Source organism: Emydura macquarii, unplaced genomic scaffold, assembly GCF_026122565.2.
Source record: "Emydura macquarii macquarii isolate MOO-44397 ecotype Brisbane River unplaced genomic scaffold, CSIRO-AGI_Emac_v2 contig_3671, whole genome shotgun sequence".
NCBI lineage: Eukaryota > Metazoa > Chordata > Testudines > Chelidae > Emydura > Emydura macquarii.
The window spans coordinates 5,805,372-5,827,951 of NW_027133808.1; the positions used below are offsets into that span (position 1 = coordinate 5,805,372).

At 43.9% G+C, this 22,580-nt stretch overlaps 1 protein-coding gene across 4 annotated transcripts in view; it reads left to right on the top strand.

Moving 5' to 3' along the window:
* The first annotated feature begins 2,555 nt into the window (after positions 1-2,555).
* Positions 2,556-22,580, top strand: part of GGACT (gamma-glutamylamine cyclotransferase) — a 35,767-nt gene continuing 15,742 nt past the window's right edge. For 2 of the 4 annotated variants that reach the window (XR_010917771.1, XR_010917770.1), the window contains exon 1: positions 2,556-3,296. The gene's annotated coding sequence lies outside the window, so the exon portion shown is untranslated. Of the gene's footprint in view, positions 3,428-12,892; positions 12,946-22,580 lie in introns of those variants that run through there. The other 2 variants (XM_067536825.1, XM_067536826.1) reach the window with 2 other exon arrangements.

Here is a 22,580-nt window from a genome sequence, read left to right on the forward strand (position 1 = left end):
TGTTGGCCATATTGTGTCTCTGCTATACAGTATGCATTGTAAAATTGGAGCCAATTATATGTGTTAGGCACCTCTATAAAAATAGTTGTAATTTAAACCACCTATTTAATATAAAAAATGATCAGCCAAATGAATGGCTTTGTGTGCATATTCTCTCCATGCTGCATCAGGCTCTCTCTTAGGATACATATAGTTCCTACAATTCATTGTAACAATGAACGAATCTCAGAAGAATCTGAATCATATCAAAGCATCCCACACAGCCAACTATACCTATAAAATGAAGTAAATTTCCATCTTCATATGCAGTTCTTTCCTTCCAGAGAAATCCCCTACTGGTTAAAGTTTCTTCAGACCTAACTACTCTTCCCTTCTCCTTCAACTAGTCCCTTAACCCTGAGGTCTGGCTTCCTGAAACTTCTGGTCCATTTGGGTACTAGCACATGGGTGGGCACAAAAGGCACAGGTATCTGGCCAAGGGGTGAACTACACCAGGTACACACCTGTGCTTATGGCTCCAGAAAAGAGCTGCCAGCTAATGTCCCCAGCGGGCCATGGGGGTTCCTCACACTCGACAGGTGGCAAAAAGTCCCACCACTTAGTATCAGGGCAGGACACAAAGGTGAAGAAATTGAGAGCATGGAGCACAAGCGTGTACAGATGTGCCAGTGGCACAGTTCAGAAATGAAAAGGTTGCAAATCTTGAAGCCAGCTCGTGGTGTGTGGAGGGGGGGGCTCTCGGGCAGGTGCCTGAAGAAAAGATCTGGAGGGTGAGGGGGGAGTACCCTCCTGCAGGACCCACTCAAGGTAGGCCCAAGAGGCAGGCAACAAGGCTGTCCTCACCTGAAATACCTGCTGGGGGATTTGAAGGGTGGAGAGCCCGATTCACAGACCTAGCACTTGGAGATCCATCCAGTCTTCCCTGGTCATAGTCGAGGAGGTCTCTGATCTTGGTGACTCCTGCCAGGCCCAACCTCTGGAGCACCGAGGGGGACTCCGCCACATACACCCCAAGATGGGGATTGTATAGCAGGGGCTCCGCGAGCAGATCTGCTCCCTCTTGCTACCATGGACCAGGTCCAGGGGATATACTGGTGGAAGAGTGGCAACTCTGTCTCACGGAAGACCTCTTGGATGAAGATAAAAGAGCTGCCAGTCACATCAGAGCCCTCAGAGGAAGGTGTCTGCCAGCTTTCTCCACCCTGGCCTTCCTGCACTATAAAGAAGTCTCTGCAGGGCCTGGAAGTGGAAGGCATGGACTTGACTGTGGAGCAGCATAGGCCCTGTCCTCCTTCCTCAGGGGGAGACTCAGGACCCTTGCAGAAACCCAGTGCTGACCTGGCCAAAAATACTCCAGAATTAACTTCTGGAGGTGGGCCAGGAACCTCGGGAGTGGGACCAGGGTATTGAGCCAGTGCCAGAGCCTGGACAGGGCCAGTTGGTTAAGCACCAGTGCTCTTCCGCCACAGAGAGAGGCACTGGAACAGTCCTGTTCTGCAGTCATTCAGACATCCTGCTCTCCAAGTCCTGCCAGTTCTCTGGCAGAGAAGGATGGATGGTATAAAGGTAAATGCCCAGATAGAGCAGTGGACCCACACGCCACTGAATGGCCTGAAGCATGGCTGGAATGGCACTTACATGCCACCTAGCCCTGAACATCAGGTCAGAGCTCTTGACCTAGCTGACCTGGGCAAAGGAGGCTGCCAAGTAGACAGCCTGGGAGGTCTTCATCTGCACCAAGTTTCCTGGGTTCTGGACCATAGGATCATTAGCGTACACTGACAGCATCACACACAACTTTGGCTTGCAGAGGACCCTGATACTCCTGGCGCTTTATGGATACACATCCTTATAGCATTCGTCCCTTACATCAAGAATCCTAAAAGTCCTGAGCTAAGGCTGAATGTGATATGAGCAGCAGGTATGCCTGGGGAGGTCAGATGGCAGCAGTCACTGATTGAGGGAATAAGACTGTAAAAGAGAAGTGAAGGGAAAAAGAAAGCGTGTTTGGATTATTTTGGGTTTTTTGGTGGTTTAGAGAAGGGGGGTGGTTTTACTGTTCATATAAAGTAATCTGAACTTCACAGCTTTGGCTACCCAAAAGAATCACAAGTTCTGACTAGGACAGTTTATTTCCTGAATTAGTTTTGCCTATTGCTAGAGTCTATAGGATCATGTTGTGTTTTGCTAAAATTGTCCTTTATTTCACTGTGTCCAGTCCCTCACCCACTGTTGAAAAGTAAGCAAGCAGAAAAATGTAAATTTGTAAAACTCTCGATGAGATTTTTTTTTTCAGTTTAAAACCCTCTTGGAAGTTCACGCTCTAAACTGCAGAATATTGCTAAAAGAACAAAACCTTTGAATTAAAAGCATCTAAAATACTTTATTTAGACGTTGGTTCCTTTTTGCATAGTTCTGCTGCTCTGCGCCTGTCCCTTAGGCTCACGCCAGCCCCCTCCTCCCGGCCGTCGCACTCGCTTTTTGGGAGCAGGCGCCTGGGCTGCTCCAGCTGTTTTTCTGTAAGAAGGACCCTTCCTTCCTCTTCATTCCCGCAGAAGCTCGGGTAGCTGTTTCCTCCCAGGGGGAGCAGCGCTAGGTGGAACTTCTGCTTGGCTCAGGCGGCGGCAGCGCCCAGACCGGGAGGATCCAGCCAGACTCGGGGCCCCTTCGCACGGCAAAGGGCCAGCGCAGGGGTCCCGGGGGAATAAAGCGGCTCGTGGCTCTGGCTAACGCCGCCGGCCTCGCCTCCGCGATGCGCCACGTGCAGACACGCACTGGGGGTCCGCGCGCAGGTAGGCCGGCAGGCAGGCAGACCCCTCCCGCTCTCACACAGGCGGCGGCAGGGCGGAGCCCGAACAGCAGGTACCCGGCGACGCTTTGCCATCGGTGAAGTGCCGCCCGCGCGCCCCGCGCAGCTGCACCAGGTTCCCGCCCGGCCCTGCTGCTGCGCCCACGCCGGCTCCGCGCGCGCACTGCAGCTCTCCGGCAGGGGGAGAGGGAGCAACGGCGTTTCCACAGCAACGCGCTTCTCTCCTGGCTCCGCCCCCTACCTGGGCTGCCCGCAGCAAGCCGGCCCCTCCCTCTGTGCGCGCTCCGGGTTCTCCGCAGCCGTAATGGGGCGGGGCCAGAGCTCGCCCAGGCCCCGCCCACCAACCACCCCCAGTGGTCCCGAGAGTCGAGCCTCTATCTGGGCACGGACGGACAGACTCCCGGAAGCAGCTGAGGGAAGCGGGTCCCAGCCGGGCGGCGGGACGCTGCGCGCAGGGGAGAAGCTTCGAGCGCAGCTAGGCTGGCGGGTGAGCAGTCGCGGGGCGGTTGGGCTGTTGCTGCCGTTAACAAGCGGGACGAGACTGGAACTGGGACCCATCCAAATTAACCTCCCCCCAGCGAGGGAGCCGAGCCGCCTGGACGGAGTTTATTGGCCCAAGTGCGTCACACGTGCGTGAGCCGAGACCCGCCCCTAAGGTCACGTGCTGCCTTGTAGCCAATTGCCAGAGCCCAAAGATCGCTGTGTTAGATACGGGCTAGGGCGGATCCGTGAGGGAGTGGGGGTGGGGCGTGTCACGTGATGTGGGCGGGGCGAATGTGAGTGCAGTTGTCATGGCAGAGCTGCTTAGGACGGGCCTTGCTCAGGCTCCTCCCGTAACCTGGGAGGCCGGGTGTGGTTTGGTGGGAGGAAGCTGCATCTGCTGGGACCCCCCTCCCCCCTGCTGTGTAGCCACGTCCCACCCATCCCTCACTCCGGGGCACTGACTGACCCCTGCTTCGCTGTGTGAACCTCCCATTCCTGGTTCAGCCCACGCCCAGCCTCCTGCCAGTAATCGGTCCCTGGACCAGTGAAGGAGCATGTCTGGCTAGCCGCTTATGGGCTAAACCCCCAGCAAACACCTCCAGTCCCAGATGCAACTTTGAGAACTGCATGGGTAGTTGCCAGTCTTTGATGTTGCTTGGAAGATAGATTCCAGGGGAGACCCCCTGAGACAGACACCTCAGCTTTTAACAAGTTTCCTCAGTACCCCCTGGGGGGGGGGGGTCATGTGATCAGCCATGTCTGGCAATGGGCATGGTTTCTTCCACTTGCGCCAGAGTGCTCATGGGTGCTTAGGCCAGTCCATTGTTGCTGTATGCATGCCTCTGCTGGGTGTGGAAATGCAGTTTTGTGTTTGTCTGCATCTATTCAAGCCATGTGAGACACATTTGGCGATATAACGGTTTCATATCTGTAGATATGTGTAATATTGCAGGAAACATGGCACCAGAACAATAATGTTCAGTATGTCATGAGCATTCCAAAAACACCTTACATGACATACTTTGCATTAGATAATACACAGTTACACTGTAAGAGTGAACATGAATGATATACAAATTACAATATAAGGGTGTACATGGGGTACAGCGTGTCACACCTGCCTTGTGGCGGTTCCCTGAGATATTTATGTATCCCAGGGTGGGTGACAGCGTGAGGGGGCTCCATGTTTGTCCAGACTTTGGAAAACTGCTCAAAGAGGTGTGGCAGCTGCGCTTCAGCCTTGTGCACACAGACTGACTCCCTGGTGCCTACACCTACCTACAGCCTGTGCTCCTGCTGCTGAGTTCTGTGCCAGCTGTTACATCTTTCCTTTTAATGACTTCTTGTTGTGTCTTTTGCAAGCAAGAGGAAGACCAGGGACAGAGTAGGTCCATTACTCAGTGAGGGGGGAAAAACAATAATAGAAAATATAGAAATGGCAGAAGTGCTCAATTACTTCTTTGTTTCAGTTTTCACCAAAAAGGTTAGTAGTGATTGGCCATCTAACATAGTGAATGCCAGTGAAAATGAGGTAGGATATGAGGCTAAAACAGGGAAAGAAAAGTTAAAAATTAGACAGGATAGATGTGTTCAAGTCACCAGGCCTGATGAAATACATCTTAGAATTCTCAAAAAGCTGACTGAGGAGATATCTGAGTCATTAGCAATTGTCTTTGAAAGTCATAGAAGATGGGAGAGATTCCAGAGGACTGGAAAAGGACAAATATACCAATTTATAAAAAGGGGAATAAAATCAGCTCAGAAAATTACATACCAGTGAACTTAACTTTAGTACCCAGAAACATAATGAAGTAAAAAATTAAGCAATCAATTTGCAAATGCCTAAACAATAAAGTGATAAGTAACAGCATGGATTTGTCAGAAACAAATCATGTCAAACCAACCTGATAGCTTACTTTGACAGGGTAACAAGCCTTGTGGATGTGGATATCTTGACTTTAGTAAGGCTTTTGATACTGTCTCGCATGACCTTCTCATAAACTACTACTTCTTTACCTTTGTGCCACTTTTCCTGTTGAGTCGTGGCGGCAGCATGGAGAGTAGGAAGGACCAGACCTCCTTTTCTTCCACAACAGGTTCCAGTTGCTCCTGGGGAATTCCCAGGCATTCCCACGCCATCTGAGAGATCTAATCTCTGCAGCATGCCTGGGTGGGACTCAGGACCTCCTCCCAGTGGGAAGAGCACAGTATGGTTCCAAAGGAAGCCTACCGCGGGTATCCTTATCAGGTGCCCAAACTACCTCAGCTGACTCCTCTCGATCCGGAGGATTAGCGGCTCTACTCCGAGGCTCTCCCAAATAGCCAAGCCCCTCACCCTGTGTTGGAGAGTCAGCCCAGCCACCCTTTGGAGAAACCTAATTTCCGCCACTTTTACCCATGATCTCATCCTTTCAGTCATTACCCCAAGTTCATGAGTGAGGTGAGGATGGGGACATAGACTGACCTGTAAACCGAGAGCTTCGTCTGAAAATTTAGCTTCTGTTTCACCACCATGGATTGGTATACTGCCCACATCATTGCAGCTGCTGCACTAATGTCACCTTCTCATAAATAAACTAAGGAAATACAACCTCGATGGAGCTACTATAAGAGTGGTGCATAACTGGTAGGAAAACTGTTCCCAGAGACTAGTTATCAGTAATTCACAGTCAAGCTGGAAGGGCATATCGAGTGGGGTCCTGCACGGATCTGTTTTGAGACTGGTTCTGTTCAATATCTTTATCAATGATTTAGTTAATGGCATAGAGAATACACTTATAAAGTTTGTGGATGATACCAAGCTGGGAGGGATTGCAAGTGCTTTGGAGGATAGGATTAAAATGAAAAATGATCTGGACAAACTGGAGAAATGGTCTGATGTGAATAGGATAAAATTCAATAAAGACAAATGCAAAGTACTTCACTTAAGAAGGAATTGTCTTTGCACACATACAAAATGGGAAATGACTGCCTAGGAAGGAATACTGTGGAAAGGGATCTGGGGGTCATAGTGGATCACAAGCTAAATTACAGTCAATAGTGTAACACTGTTGCATAAAAAGTAAATATTTTGGGATGTATTAGCAGGAGTGTTGTAAGCAAGACATGAGAAGTAATTCTTTTGCTCTGCTCTGTGCTGAGTAGGCCTCAACTGGAGTATTGTGTCCAGTTCTGGGCACAACATTTCATTAAAGATGTAGACAAAATGGAGCAAGTCTAGAGAGGAGCAGCAAAAATAATTAAAGGTCTAGAAAACATGACCTGTGAGGGAAGATTGACAAAATTGGATTTGTTTAGTCTGGAGAAGAAAAGACTGAGGGGAAACATAACAATTTTTAAGTACATAAAAGGTTGTTACACCTTCCTCGAAAAGGTTGGAGGAGGGAGAAAATTTTTTCTCTTTAGCCTCTGACAATAGGATAGGAAGCAATGAACTTAAATTGCAGCAAGGGTGATTTAGGTTGGACATTAGAAAAAACTTCCTGTCAGGGTAGTTAATCACTGGAATAAATTGCCTAGGGAGGTTGTGTAATCTCCGTCATTGGAGATTTTTAAGAGCAGGTTAGACAAATGCCTGTCAGAGATGGTCTAAATAATGCTTAGTCCTGCCACAAGTGTAGAGAACTGAACTAAATGTCCTCTCAAGGTCCCTTCCAGTCCTACGATTCTATAAGCACTTGCTGACTGTCTGGGGCTAGAGGTTACCCTGGACATGGGTCGCCCTGAGACATGCCCTTTACCATAACCTTCACCGCCAGCCCAATGTAGCCTGTTAATCCTTATAGTCTTTCAAGTGTGCTGATCTTCAAACCAGTCTCCCACTTCTTGTCTGGGCAATAGCTGTTGATGGGTGACTTGTTTCCCTCCCCATTGCTGCCTTATACTGTTGGGTGATATCCTGTGGTCTTTTGTATTTTTCACATACCTCCTTTCTTCTGACTTTCCCATGTCAGGCCAGCTGACGGCTGAGACTTGTTCTAAGTTTCCTGGCCTTGTCCCTATCTTTTCAGTTGTGCTGTCTGTCTGCCACTACTACACAGTCGTCTTTGGTTTTTGTCTCCAACTGTCCTGAGACTATAGCTACTTCATAGGACCTATGTCCTGCTGCAGCTTGGTCTGAGGCTTTTGTCATTGTTTTGTGCTGCTGTTTGTGGTTGGACTAAGATCTGTTCACCTGTATGTAGAATCCTCAGATGCTTGGGTTATTTGTTGTAGTGGGCTGCCTGCTTGGCTTGGTGTTCTCTTATCTGCTCCTGTGTACTGTCTGTCTTTCCTGACCTTGGCTGCAGCAGACTAACCCTCACTGGACACAGAGACTTGATTTTCTGTCTCTTCAGCCTCTGTGCTAGGCTACTGTCTAGTCCTGGGAGGATGTAGTGTGATGGTCCAACATCCTGTCTGTTTTGCTTTTGCCATCAGTCTCGGCTCTATGTCCTGTAGAGTTTGCCATCCTGTGGCTTTGTGGGTGTCCAGGGGAAGATGTCTTGCTCAAACTCCCATTTGGTGCTGAATTGTTTGAATTTTGCTACAGTGTACTGTGGCCCATTGTCTGAGCATAGCATGTCAGATATGACATACCTTATAAAATGTGCCTTCAGTTTCCTGATCACTGTTCTTGCCTGAGTATTCTCCAGATAGTCCACCTCCTAGAAATTAAAGTAATAATCTACTGTAACCATGCACTTCCTGTCATTAAAAGTGAAAAGGTCTATTCTGACTTTTCTCCAAGCCAGTAGATACACAGCCTGGCTCATCACAGTCATGCCTCTTTATCCGGGTGTATCCATCTCTTGATAACAGCATTTAGATCTGCTTGGTCCTCTTTAAACATAATCCCGGTTTGCACACACAACTCATTTGGTAGTCAGAGGTAACCTCCTGTTGCACTTGCTTCTTGTAATCTAGACTGGAGTATGAACTCTTTTAATGCCTGTAGACCTTGTTCTGTTCTCTGCTTTTTTTGAGTTGCCTTGAGCTTCCCATTAGAGATGTAAATATATTGTAGCATATTGACAGAATCTATTTCCTGTTCCATGGAGCCATTAGTGTTGTACTCTGGAAGGTATGCCTTGCTCAGTGTATCTGGGTAGTGACTTTTCTGGGCAGTGTCGTATTCTTTCCTCATAGAGCTGGAGTTTCAGTGACATGTGTTCTGGTCATATGGGTGCACTCAGCAGTGGCTTCTTCACAATGCCTTCTAATGGTTTGAGGCTGAACTGCATGCCCACCTAGTGCCCAGAGGTGAACCTATGGAATTGTTAAACTTCTTCTATATGGATATATTCCATTTTTGTGTCTGTCAGGGCTGTACTAGCAAATTCTCTGGTCTGCTGGCTTTGCAACACTAACATACTGCTCCTCTGTCTCCTTGTGAGTTATCGCACTAAGATAATGTGCAAACGGTAGCTCTAGCTTTTCCTCTGGGTTGTAGTACTTTAGAACTTCACTTATGATTTTCTTTGTTTTCAAATACATGCTTTGGGGTCTCTGACCATTCCCATGCTGAATCATTGTGTGTTAACTATCTGAAGGGTTCACAGGCTTCTCATAGATGTACACGGAAACTGGAGATAGTTGGACATCCCTATAAATTGCTGGACTTCCTTCATATTCTTAGATCTGAGCATTTCCTTCATGGTTTCTCAGCTTTCCAGGGTCTATCTGTGTCATGTGACGGGGGTGGGGTGGGGTGGGCAGTTGTGTCTAATGGTCAGAGCAGGAGTCGGTAGTCAGGATTTAGAGCCCAGGGTCACAGCTAGAGTCAGAGGCCAGGTACCAGAAGCAAGAGTCAGAGTCACAAGCCAGGAGTTGAGCCCACGGTCAGAACCAGGTTACCTGGAGTGCATGAGGCAAGGCAGGAGTAGGGCTAGAACAAGGGGGGAAGAAGCAGGCACAGGAGCTATCACAGCCGCGGACAGATGCTTTGAGCAACTCCTGAACTGCTGCTGCTGGGTTTAAGAGCCAGTCAGGTGATGTAGCCAGGCAAGCAGACTACTACAGGCCAGATGTGCTCATTAGGTTGCCTGGAGACTGGCTTTGCTGCAGGGCTTGATTCCTAAGATTACCCCACCTGCCTTCTAGGGTCTTTGAGGCCTGGTACTTCCACTGGAGTACTTCCACTGGAATTCTCATAATAGATCTGGAGTGTGGATGTTTTTTACCCGTTCCCAAGACCACTCATCTAGATCATAGCCTTCCCAATCCACCAGGTACCAGTGACTTCCTCTTACTCACTGAGCTGAGGATTTGGTTGACCAAGTGCTTCTCCCCTCTGCAGACTGTTATGGATGGTGGTGGTGGCAGCCTTTCTCATTCAATACGAACTGTATTGAGAATTTGACGTGTAGCCTCCAGCCACACGTGCTCCTACTCCATCTGGACTTGATCTCACAAGACCATGGGTGGATGCTTCATCCGAAGCTTGCCTCACTACACCTGATTGTCTGGTTGCTGCTTGGCTGAACCCTCAAGAGAAGACCTGCTTGGATCAGGTTTGACAGGTCATGCTAGGTGGTAGAAAGCCTTCCACCAGGGCTGCCTACCTGATCAAGTGAAAATGTTTCACTTGTTTCCAAAGGGAATCTCTCTCCATCCTGATCTTCTCTGCAGTCCATCTTGGACTATCTGTTCCACTGAAAATATCAGGGTCTGGCTCTCTCATCTATTAAGGTTCACTTGGCAGCCATCTCAGCATTCTACCTTCCAGTGAATGGCAGATCAGTCTTCTCCCACAAGATGATGGTCAGGTTTCGCAAGGATCTGGACAGATTCTACCCTCAGGTTCACGAACCTGTCCTTCCATGGGACTTGAACTTTGTCCTGTCGAGATTCATGGGGACGCCCTTTGAGCTGTTAGCAACATGCTCCCTGCTTATTTCCTCTTGAAATGTTGCCTTCCTGGTGGCGATCACCTTGGCCAGAAGGGTCTCTGAGATCAAAGCCATTACGTCGGAACTCCCTTATACGGTGTTCTTCAAGGACAAGGTCCAGCTGCGCCCCCATCCGGCCTTCCTACCAAAGGTGGTGTCACAATTCCACAATAGCCAGGACATCTTTCTACCTGTCTTCTTCCCATAACCTCACAAGACTGCTGAGGAATGTTGGCTTTGAACATTGGATGTTAGGCAGGCCCTCGCCTTTTATATTGAAAAAACATATGTAAATCCACGCAGCTCTTTGTAGCAGTAGTGGAAAGGATCAGAGGGCTACCTGTGTCATCCCAAAGAATCTAGTTCTGGATAACTGCCTGTATCTGAGCTTGGTATGAACACGGGAAATTTCTGCCTCTGGCCATTGTGACCACTCATTCCACAAGAGCCCAGGCTTCATCATCAGCATTTCTTGAGCAGGTACCAATCCAGGATCTGTAGGATCGCAACCTGCTCATCTGTGCATACCTTCACATCCCACTACGCCATCACCCAACAGGCTCAAGACGACGCTGGTTTCAGAAGAGCAGTGTTACAGTCAGCTCGTCCATGAACTCTGATCCCGCCTCTTAGAGTCCTGCTGGGAATGGACATAAGCAAGCACTGGAAAAAGAAAAAACAGTTACTAACATTCCATAACTATAGTTCTTCGAGATGTGTTGCTCATGTCTGTTCCATGACCCACCCTCCTTACCCTGCTGTTGGAATAACTGGCGAGAAGGAACTGACAGCATGCGGGGCTGGCAGCACCCCTTATACCAGCACACACTTGTGCAACTCCAGAGGGTGCTAGACCCAGCCCAATGGATACCACTGAAGGAAAAATCTCCCGCAACTATGCACACGGCACACACACACCTAGCATGGAATGGACATGAGCAACACATCTTGAAGAACAACAGTTACAGAAGATTAGTAATAGGTTTTTTTCCTTCCTTTCCAACTTCCTTTTTTTGTTTAAGGTTATGCATCCTTTCTGCTCCTGTGCTATGGGATGCTTAAATAGCCTCTGTGCAAAGTCTAAGGGCCTATCTACATGAATACCTAGTTTGTGGCAATCAGAGGTATAAAGCTACACTACTGATGAAGTGATGGTTGATGGTTGTGATATGAGGGTTAAGTCCATATAGAAGTGCTTTTGTTAATAGAATAAGTGAATCTGAGGATTGTTTTGATGAAGAGGAAAAAATAAATGGCGTGTGTTTATAGGTAGGTCAAGGATGGATAGGCATCAAGGTTTGAAGCAGTAATGGAGTTTTGTGTATTGTGACCAATTCCATTGCAGGGTATCATTAAGTATTGTGGCACACCTGTTTCTTCTAGATGTCTGGTAGCATGATCTGTATACTACAAACTCAGAACACAGTGTTTCTCAACAACCAGCACTGTTCCCTGAGATCTCCCTGACACAGTATGGGAAGCCGGTCCCTGGTATCAAAAAGATTGAAATACAAGAAAATTAATTAAACCGCCAGTTCCTAACTCAGTTCTTGGAGGCAGTCCATTAAAAAGGTATAAGTTCCCCTCATTGAGACCCCTTCACACCATCATCTTACTGCAGCTAATGCTGGCTCTCTGCCAGTGCAGGCTGCTTCCTATGTAGCCTTCCCTCTGCAATCAGCACCCATGCTGCTGCCAATGCCCTGTGGTTCCTGTTTTCACACAGCCACTAGAACTAGTCTGAGACTGAACCCTTCTTACTTCAAGATGTTACTTCCTTTTCTTTCATTCGAGGGGTTATGAAGCCCTCCACTGGCAATATGTTAGACAGAGTAACAGTGCTTTCTAGTGGCTAGATCCTTCCATCCCCCACGCTGAGCAGTACTGAATAGAAGTTATCTGGTAATGAAGCAGCAGGTTCTTTTATGATTTTCCATATGAAGACTGAAAATACTGTAAACTCTTCACTATGTTCAGTGGAAAAAGATGGAAGGAAAAGTGTGAAGAAGATGAAGGTGATAACAAAAACATCTTTTCAATGATGGATGACAGAAACTTGGTTGGACTGGAGCCCACCTTTGAGCTCAGGTTTATGCCAGCAGTAGGCCTTGAGTTCAGGAAGCTGATCTGTGTATGTTGTTGTGTGTGTGTAAAAATCAGTGAGAGCTGAGGCATGGGTAGAGTTGTAATCACCAACAGTTGGGTGAAAGGGCTATGGTCGGATCAAGAAAAATGTATTGCTCAGGGAGAAGTGAGGGAAGGGATAGGGTGTTCTAGGAAATGATAAAAGAAGAAAGAAGGAAGTATTAGAATGGGTAAAGCAAAATCAAATCTGAGATGGAAGTGACCACCCCTGAAAAGGGTCAGAAAGACTGAGAAAGAAGAGCACTTTGAAATGATGATGATGATTGATGATGATATACTGAAGGTATGATTCTTGGAATAGGTGCAAGAGCTGATAAGACTAGGAGGAAATGGAAATTAGAAGTTAGATGGAAGGGTCATTCATTGACATGGCTTCTGTCACTGAGATCTTTTATGATTAAATTGCAACGGGAGAGGCCAGAAGTAACAGTTTGTCTATTGTAAATAAAAAGCCTAATCTTTCATATTGCACAGTAGGTTCGCTAAAATGGGACAAAGTACAGAAGAAATGTGGGATTTGTAAACATGAACTTTCACACTAATGGTTTTCAAAGTACTCTTGCCCATTTGTGCTATGCTGCTTCATCAGAGTGCTGCTTTATTTCTCCCCTGTTGTCTGAAGTGTGGATACGTTGTTTGGTAACTATTGAAATATTGGGGGAGGATAGTAAAATAGCTAAATTAAATTTAGATGGGATTGTACAGGAATAAGGTTGTATCGCATAAGGAAAATGTATAAATGACTGTGAAACTATATGAATGAGAGAAAAATAGTTTGATACCATTTATAAAAATATCACTCCAGGTTTAATTTTGTCCTATCTGAAAATTATGTAGGGAGTAAAACCCAGCAAGATATTTATCATATACATACAAGAAGTTTTTCACAATCAAACCAGTAACTGGCTCCACATTTGCAATGCTTACTGTGAGACTGCTTAAATATATCAACTGTGAGAACTTTTCAGAACGTGAAGCCAACCAGCTTTATGAAGCTCATTGCACCCATGAAAAATAATAAAGCTATATTCTTCTGAATTTTGTGCCCTGGGAAACAATGTTTTGGGGGAAGGAAATAGGAATGGCTAAAATAAAAGAAGGTCTGGCCGATGGACACTCCATTTGTCAGATAGGAGCACAGGTCTGTTAACACTATAAAATATGCTCAACAAAAGAATAACACATTGTTTTCCCGAAGAGTACAAATGGGTATAGTGCAATGGACGGCATGTCATGAGGATGTTAATGCTGATATTGTCCCATCTTTCTTAGTGTGGGACTCTGTTGTGATTACAATATATACTGACTGTTTCCTCCCCCTTTCATTTTTGTCTATATTTATCATGTGATTTGTCAGATAAGAGCATAAGGAAGTTTAGTTCACAAAACCTATCAGGGTTCATCTAGTCTGTCTCTTTGTCACTAGCAGTTAACTGATCTTTAATTGCATACTTAGTGTCAAATAGCAATATTTTCAGTTATGGTATTAAGCACCTTCTACTTTTTTTATATTATACATTTATTTATGCCCAGCAATTTTTTCTAATTATTGCTGCCAAATTTCTGTTTCTTTAAATTAAATTTCTTATAAAAACTATGACTTAATCTCTCTAATTTCTGTCAAAATGTAATTTGTTTTTTATGCGTACAGTTCACAACTTCAGTTATGATCACATTTCCACAACAATAAAATACTGATGATAAAATGTGAATTAAGAAAATAATGCTTATTTGCCTACTCAAGGATCATTTCAGTTTTGTCATAGTAGCTTTAATACTTGTAGTTTAATTTTTAACATAGGACTCCTAGGCTTATCATGAAAGTCTATCAAGTGTATCTGATTTTTAGATATCAGGGGACTGGTCCATAAATTACGGGTTCCACCAACTATTTCACAGGTATAGTTTTTGTCATGCAGATTAGAAAGTAACCTGTTTATTTCTGTTTTTAAAAATCTATTTTCCCCCCACAGCGTTTGCTGCTTCTTTTAAAACCACATAATCAGTTGGAGTCTTTAGATAATGGTGATTCTGTGTTAATGCGTTCAAGTTGATCGGCTAGCCATCCTGCAGAATGGAGAAAAGTGTTCATAAATATTTTCAGGGACTATGGAGAAGACATTCTTAAACTTAGTGATTTTATCTCTTACGGGGAATAAACTCCCCAGTAATTTTGTTCTTGTGTTATCTATAAAAACACAGCAGTATGAGCAGCATGCACAGAGTTTAGTATTTAGTTGGGCAGCTGTTCTTGGATCTGAACTTCTAATTATTTCTGGGTTGTGGGGAGAACTGCTGCTGATGCAATTTGTGTAGCATATTGTCTGAGATGCAACAATATAATCATTTATTTAACTGTCTGTCTAGGAAACCTTTGTTGACCTACATTGTTCTGTTTGTTAGAAACTATGGCTCTACTCTTGCTTACACCCATGCACATGTATAGCTTTACTCATGTGAGTAGTTCCATTGATTTCAATGGGATTACATATGTGAAGAAAGTTAAAATTGTATTTTTGTAGGATTGGGTCCTAAATTTGCTGAAGATATAAAAAAATAGTGCATATCTTGTTTACAGTTATTACATCAACAGCTTGGGAAAAGCCTCTATACTATTGGTATAGATTTCCTCTATTAGTCTTTCACCGCTGTTCTACATCATTGTAATCTAGTTGACAAGGCTGCTATCAGCAAAACCAAAAAAATGTACACTTAAAGCAGATATAAATCTGTATTTTGAAAATCCCTCATTAATACACATCAATAAGATCATTTAAAATTAAACGCATGTGTTGTTCAGAAGAATGTCAGAGTAGGGATGCTGTTAGGCTTATTTCCACCAATGGTCTCTTATACATACTGAACAGGAGGTGAGAGAATTAAACCCTGTGGCACACCACATCAAAAAGCCCTTGGGTTAAATGTTCAATGCTACCTTACATGTCCTCTCAAAAAGAGAAGAACCTGCAATAACAAGCCAATGTATGCATAATGGAGAAGAAAATAAGTAGAGAAACAGATTTCAATGAAAGTTTGAACATGTACATTGTTCTAAACAGTTCAAAAGTATCTTAACAATCCCTTTAATTGTAGCTTTTGATTTCCTTGTATATTTTCTTTTAAAAAGGAAAATAAGTCTCTTTGGAAGGTTCTAAAACAAGCCTTCACTTGTTACACCACGTCTCCAGTCTTCAATGTAAATTTAAACACAGTAAATAGTTTTATTAAATTTATTTTCAAAGCTATGGGCATTTGCAATGACTCTTTCAAAAGCTATTAAAAAAATATTTTCTGTTTTCTGGATATTCAAGCCGATTATACCATTTTATGGCCAAATTGCCTGCCAAATTTCAGTTTATGTTTTAAAATGAGCAGTGAAACCTGGGAAAGATTTCAACCTCTTGTACCTATTAAAGTAATATAAAAAGTACACGTGTTTACTAGCTTGCGCCTCTTTAGTTAATGAAATACAGGGTTACCAGTTCTACCTTTCTTCATTATTTCTACAGGGTTGTCAATTTTCTTTGCAGAAAGTAGTTAAGGGAAGTTGTGTTCTTTAGAATTCTGATCTGTAGAATTATTATTTTGAAGACACAGGAACTCCAGACAAGCAGAAAAATACTCCTACCTCTATATTCTTAACAGATCTTTCAAGAGACCTGACTAATATAGCCGCAGATTATGTAGAAAAGTCATAATTGACACATACTTAGAAAGCAAGGATTGATCACTGTGGGCCAAATTTTAGTTTAGCTGGATTCAATAGTAAAGCTTCTTTTGCCTTTAATGGGACCAGGATTTAGCCCTAATCAAAATATGAGGTTTTGACAAATTGTGTCTCATTGCTTTCGACCTTTCTTAACATCAGTCAGACCCTAACAAAGACACTTGAAAATGTTTAGACATGTAAAGTTCATTGCTAAATGACCTACCAAGGACAATTGTGTGGTAATGTGGCCTGTTAGCTACTAAAGTCGTGTTCATGCATGATTCCTTTTAATTTTCTATTGATCAGTTTTGGATTTTTTGTTTTTAAATACTAGCTGGCTTAAAATCAAGGCATATACAAGTACAGAGCATTTATAGCAATGCACTGTGTTTCTGGTGACACCAGGTGTTGAAAGTAAAAAATGTAATGCATTCCATATTCAGAAATGTGCATTTTTGTTTTTGACGGTTATACTGAATTAAATATTGAATTGTGAAATGACAAACTGTTTCACTAATGTTTTTAGCAATCCATTTTTAAAAAATGGTAGAAGGTAGGGATTCAAAATGGTAATTTACTCTCTTTTCACAGTAATGACCTATTTTGCTATAAATATTTTCTTTTTGTAATGGCTTTAGTATTTTATATTGTTTCTCTTTTCCTTGTATCTTGAATTTTATGCCTGGTTTTCTATTTTCAATTGAATTTAGCTCACTGGTTACATTGGGCTAAATTCACAAAGGGGACTTAGACTCAGTCTTGCAACACCTAACTTTTGGTATCCTTCAACCTAATGGAATCCACAGCCCTGAGTTAGCAACCCATGTTTCCTGTACAATACATAGGGAATGTTAGGTGCCTGAGAATGAGATCCACAAAAGCCAACATGCTAAGTGGGAAGCTGTCTCAGATAGCCCATAGGAAATGCCAAGGAGAGGTGTGCAGGTCAGAGGAAGGCACCTATCTCTGCTTGGAATTCACTGCCTTAAATGCTCTCCTACAGTTGGATGCAGTTTGCCAAAAAACAAACAGGTGAGGGTGCCCCTTTTATAATTTTTAGCTGAATGGTTGAAGCATACCCTCGGATGAGGGAAACAGAGGTTCAAATCACCCCTCTGTTTGACATATCTTCCACCTCTCAGGGAAGTGCCCTAACCGGTAGATTATGGGGGTATACTGGGGTGTTCTCTCTCTCTATCCCTCTTATTGAATCTGTTCTAATTTGTATAAATCATTAGTTATTGGAAAAGGGACTGGAATTTAGGTCTTCCACAGCCTGGGTGAGTAGCCAGTGGACTAAAGTTTATAAAAGAATCACCACCACCACCTCCTCTCTTTTGTGCGAGGCGCAGTCTGTTGGGGAGGGGCCCTCTGATTGCATTCCCCAGGTGAGATAGACAGGGGAATGCCTAGGTTGAGGATCCCACAGTAAAATAGGTACTGGGTGTCAGGACTTAGGTGGTTGTGCAGTGATTACTGGCAGATTTTTAGGCACCTGCTGGACTTCATTAATGGAAATTTAGGTGCCTATAAGTTTAGGCACCTACTGGGGTAGGTGGCAGCTGAGTGGGATTTTTGAGTATCTAAATTTTCACTGCCTAAACTGGCAGTTAGGTATCTAAATCCCTTTGAGGATCTGCTGCCTTGTACTATTTTGCTTTCTCTTTCTCTAGTTAATTAGCACCAATAAGTAAATGTTTGCCTGAAGATGCTGGTGTAAGATTAATACAAGCTCATAAGTAGTCATAGATAATTGCTGTTAAATATAGAACAAATTCTATTAAAGATTTTATCATAACCTTCACATCCCCAAGTAAAATATTATCAGTGATTTGTTTACTTAATTGCATCAGAGTCCAATGTAAATTGATTAGGGGAGTAAAGTCCCTTTCCACTAAATTGTTGGACCGTGTACTCCATTTAGACAGTTATAGTTGGTAAAGTGAATGATTATCCTTAATTCTGATGGGTTACTAATTTCTCCAATCCAAAATAGTATAATCCCTTTTGGTTAGATTATTTTATATGCTTAATAATATAGTTGTAAAATCTAAATCAGTATTGTATTTTGCTTCCGCTTTCTTAGAGTCCTGCTGACCATTGTGAAATTATGTTCAGCATGAATGGCTATGAGTGCTCACCTGATCTAATTATTCCACCTGCTCTAAGATATAATTCACACACCTTGACTAGGATCAGAACTATCCCCCTTCATGGCATTTGAGTTTAGTAACAAACAAATGAACAATCAGTCAACAATGTTCAGTCCATTCCTCTCCAGGCACAGCCGCTCCTCAGGTTCCTAGCTCACAGCTGCTCAGCCCACTCCTTAGGTACTCTGTGCCTAAGAGCCAAGAGCCCTTGGTTAAAGCAGCCAGTTTGCGAAGCAGGCTGCTTTCCTTTTTATACCTTCCTTAAGGCTTAGTAGTGTTGTCAGGTGCTGAGGGGTTGGATTCAACACCTGCCTCTAGAACAGACCATTAAACTCTTCCTGCCCTTGTCCAATGTGAGGCGTATCCCCCCTCTTCATAAATGTGAAACACCTATTTTGTGGGCCAGATCCAGCGCTCTTAATAAATTAAAGAGATCTCTAGCAGATTAAGATTTTGCTCAGTGTGCACTTCTATTCAAAACTAAAATAAAAAGTTTCTAGCCCTTAAGACTGTGAAGAAAACCATCTCATTGTGAGTAGATGAATTGCTTTCTACCTGAATCAGTAGCTAATAGGCCTTCCTTACACTAGCTACATTTTACACATCTTGCGTCTATACACAAGAGTTACGTGTATAACAGCCATCATTTGGATGCAACTTGCTTCAAGAAAAGCTGTTTGTTGTGTGGTCCTCATTGGTTCAGCCTCCAGGGGAGCAGAACCAGTGCAGAGAAAACTGTCGGCATAGCAGCCACATGGTGCAAATAGAACTCTTTCTATCATCACTGTGTAGGTGGGCTCTGTGGTCTGCTTTCTGCACTCCACTGCATGGGAGTCAAGTTTGCTGAAAGTTTCTTAACTATACAAGTTGTGCTGCAAACACCCTAGATCTCCGTTGCATACTATTTTCACAGTGATATACATCATCCTCGTCTTTGACCCAAAAAGATTCTGTAGCCAACATGCCTTAGATAAGACTATATTACAATATTGCTGCTGCATGGATTGATGTTAATGTGTGGCCTTGGGTATCTTGGAAAGAGGAAATCGAGGGCTAGATAGACTTGGTCATGTGCAATATCTATATCAGCGTATGACTCAGTGTGTGAGACTGGCAAAGATAGGCATCACCAGTAAGCAGTACTGTGAGTGTAAAAGGATCAAAGATCTTGTATTTTGCTTAGAGCTGGACTGAATTCTTAGGACTGGCTCTTCACCCTCAAGACCACCTTGCTTCTCAGTAGCACAGAAGCATTGTGCAATTTAATCACAAGAGATGTAAAGGAAGTGGGAACCAGCAGGGGGTCCATAAACTGGAACAATTAGGGATGTGAGGAGATATCAGATGCAGTGCTTGGATCCTTAGGAACTCTTGTGGGATGGGGAGATCCTGGCATAGCTACAGAAACAACAGCCAAGCCAGCTCAGCACAAGGAGAAGGCAATTGGGCATGAAGGGCCTACTGCAGCAGATATGAAACTCTTTTGATGTTGGTGGCTATTTTTGCAGCTCAAGGAATGGGGAAGAGTTTCTTGGTTTTTTTTAAAGAGTGGCTAAAATCTCACATAAAGGAGCAAGTGTCCATCTCTCTCTGCTGTCACCCCCCCAACCTCCATGACTTAAGAAGGAAATACTGACCCCATTACCAGCACTCCTGGGACAGGTGCCTTTTAATTCTAAAACCTTTGCATCCCTCTTGGGCTCCCCTTCTGACTTTTGATGAAACGAGCCTTACTTCATTCCTTGTCAACCATTCCACCTCATATGGGAGGTGTGACAGGGCTCTTGTTGTCAGTGTAAGTTAGAGCAGTCTGGAGGATATTCTGACTTGTGCTGTGGGCTAAAAGTTACCTTTAGTTGGATTCTTCTCCAAGCTTAGCTTACCCAGACCTGAGAATCTGGCCCAAGATATCCAAATTTTGCTAGGTGACCCATGAAAGACTTAACTTGCCTAGTAGCCGGGTTTTTAGCTCCATATTAGCAAAGTTCCTTCCCTGGAACAAGTAACCAAGATCAGGGAGCTTGTAAGGACTTTACTTTGACACCCCAAGACTGCCATCTGGCAGGAACACCATTTTTTAGGATTATGATTTCCCATACAGACACTAGAGTAGGCTCCTCTATATAAGAGGTCTCTGAGGGACTGCTGATGTCATTATGGGATCACTGACCTAGATCCCTGGATGACCACTTCACCTTCTCTTCAACTCCCATCCAACCTCTGAAATGGTGGGACCAGACCAGAAATCTGACACACACCAAGCTTCTGACAGGTTCTAGGATAATGATCAATTCCTGGTTTTGAGGAACACCTTGAATCCCACTGTTTCCAAGGGAAGTGGTCCCCCTCAGAACGCAAGATGAGCTTCAACTGCTGAAGATGAGAGCAATTGGAAATGTCATGAGATACTTAGTTATCCTCATGACAGCCTCCTCCTAACTGATTCAGAGTGTCAGCTGGTGAAAGAGACAAGTTTTGAAGTTTGTGTCGCTAGGTAGAGCTCTGTGTAGTTCTAAAGCTTGTCTCTTTCACCAATAGAAGTTGGTCCAGTAAAAGGTATTACCTCATCCACCATGTCTTTCCACTATCCTGGGATGAACATGGCTACAATAACACTTCAAGCTACATTATAGTCATGTGCATTGATCAACAAAGTGAAACTCTCAGCTGAGAACCGAAACCATTTACGATCCCTCTTTTGAGCAAAAGAGAGGAATCTTGCAGTCTTGGCATTCTATATATATGACAAGCTCAATTCCCAGGTTATCTTGTTGATTCCCAGGACCCTCTCCAGGGGATTGGGATCTGGACCGTCAATTTTCGGTGCTTCAGTCAATTTTTCTCAAGGAGAGAGGACTTTCTAGTTTGGCTTACGGGTATCAGACAACAAAAAGTTGATATTTTGTGCTCTAGGCATTGGAGAGGAAAACAAATAAACACATAGAAGTTAGATACATTTTCTTGTAATTTGTCAAACTGTCACACACGTGCTTTTCTTCCATTTCAGGTTTTAGTTCTGGTGACCAGGAAAATCAAGGATAGTGAGCTCTGTGTAGCTCCACAAGCCTTGGTTCTCCTTTCCAAAGGAGGTGTCAGTCCATTTTCCATAGTGATTCTTCTTCATCAAAGATCACATGATGTGGTTACGAGTAATGCTGCCAAGATTCAGGCAAGTTCTTATTGGTGGCCTGGAAAATAGAAATTAACTTTAATGAATTTGGCTACTCTGAGCAGCTGATTCTGTTAGTCCAGAATGTAAGGCCTGCTACTACATGGTATGTCTTCAGTTTCTGGAGTCCTGAACATTATCTCAGTATTTTCATGTGGCTCTGCTGGGTATTCTACAGGCTTCTTCTGGAAAAGAGTTTGGCATGCCATACCCATATTTCTAGAATCGTAAAAGCAGTGGTGAAACTCTGCCAGCCTCTCAAACTACCCAGTACCAGCTGGAAGTTGAATTTATTTCTGAAACATTTAAAAGAGCAGCCTTTTGAACCTACGGCTCTTTGTATTTCCTCTGTTTAAAGTGGCCCCTCTTGTGACAATCTTCTCTGCAAGATGTTTCAGTGAGTTAAATACTTTGCCAATCAAGAAACTGTTCCTACAGTTCTTTCCTGACAAAATAGTTTTATGAACAAGTATAGAATTCCTTTCTAAAGTTGTTTTTCACTGTTAAATCAGGACATTACATTGCATCAGACCCAATCAACCTCAAACTAAAGATTTAAGATGGCACCACCTGAATGTTTGCAGAGTTGTTAAATTTTAGCTGGATGGAACAAAGTCTCTCAGGCAATCAAATGCTTTGTTCATCTTTTTATGTTGGCAAGAACAAAGGTATGAAGGCATCCAAAGCAACCGTCTCATGGTGAGATAGGCAGCTGTTGTTCAGTCTTAGCCTGGAAGAGTTTTAACAGCTTCCTATAAGTGCCCATTCTAGGAGATCTGTTTCAACTTCTTGGACAGAGAGGTGTAGAACTTTGCTGAGCTGTGACCTGGCCATCTCGCCATTCTTTTCTGAAGTGCTATAAGATAGTTATCCTATTCTCTTTTAGTGCTGGATTGGGTCACTGAGGGCTTGTTTACATGGTGCATCAGTCTGCAATTGAGAAAGGTAAATTCTACTGTGTACTACTGTGTCGCACACTCTCTGGCCCATGGAGACCCTGTGGGTGCACACTAAAAGTTCCCCAATTTGGATTAATGTAGTATTATTTGAAATTGAGCACTAGGGAACTTTTAGTGATTAGCAGCGGGATCCACAAAGGTCAGGTACTGTGTGTCACACCAGTGACATTGGAATTTACACCTCTCTAGGGCGGACTAATGCACCATGTAGACAGACTCTGAATCTTGAAATCTGCTGTGCTCCCTTGACCTGTATCCTTTCCATTTCTCTCACCTTCCCTTTT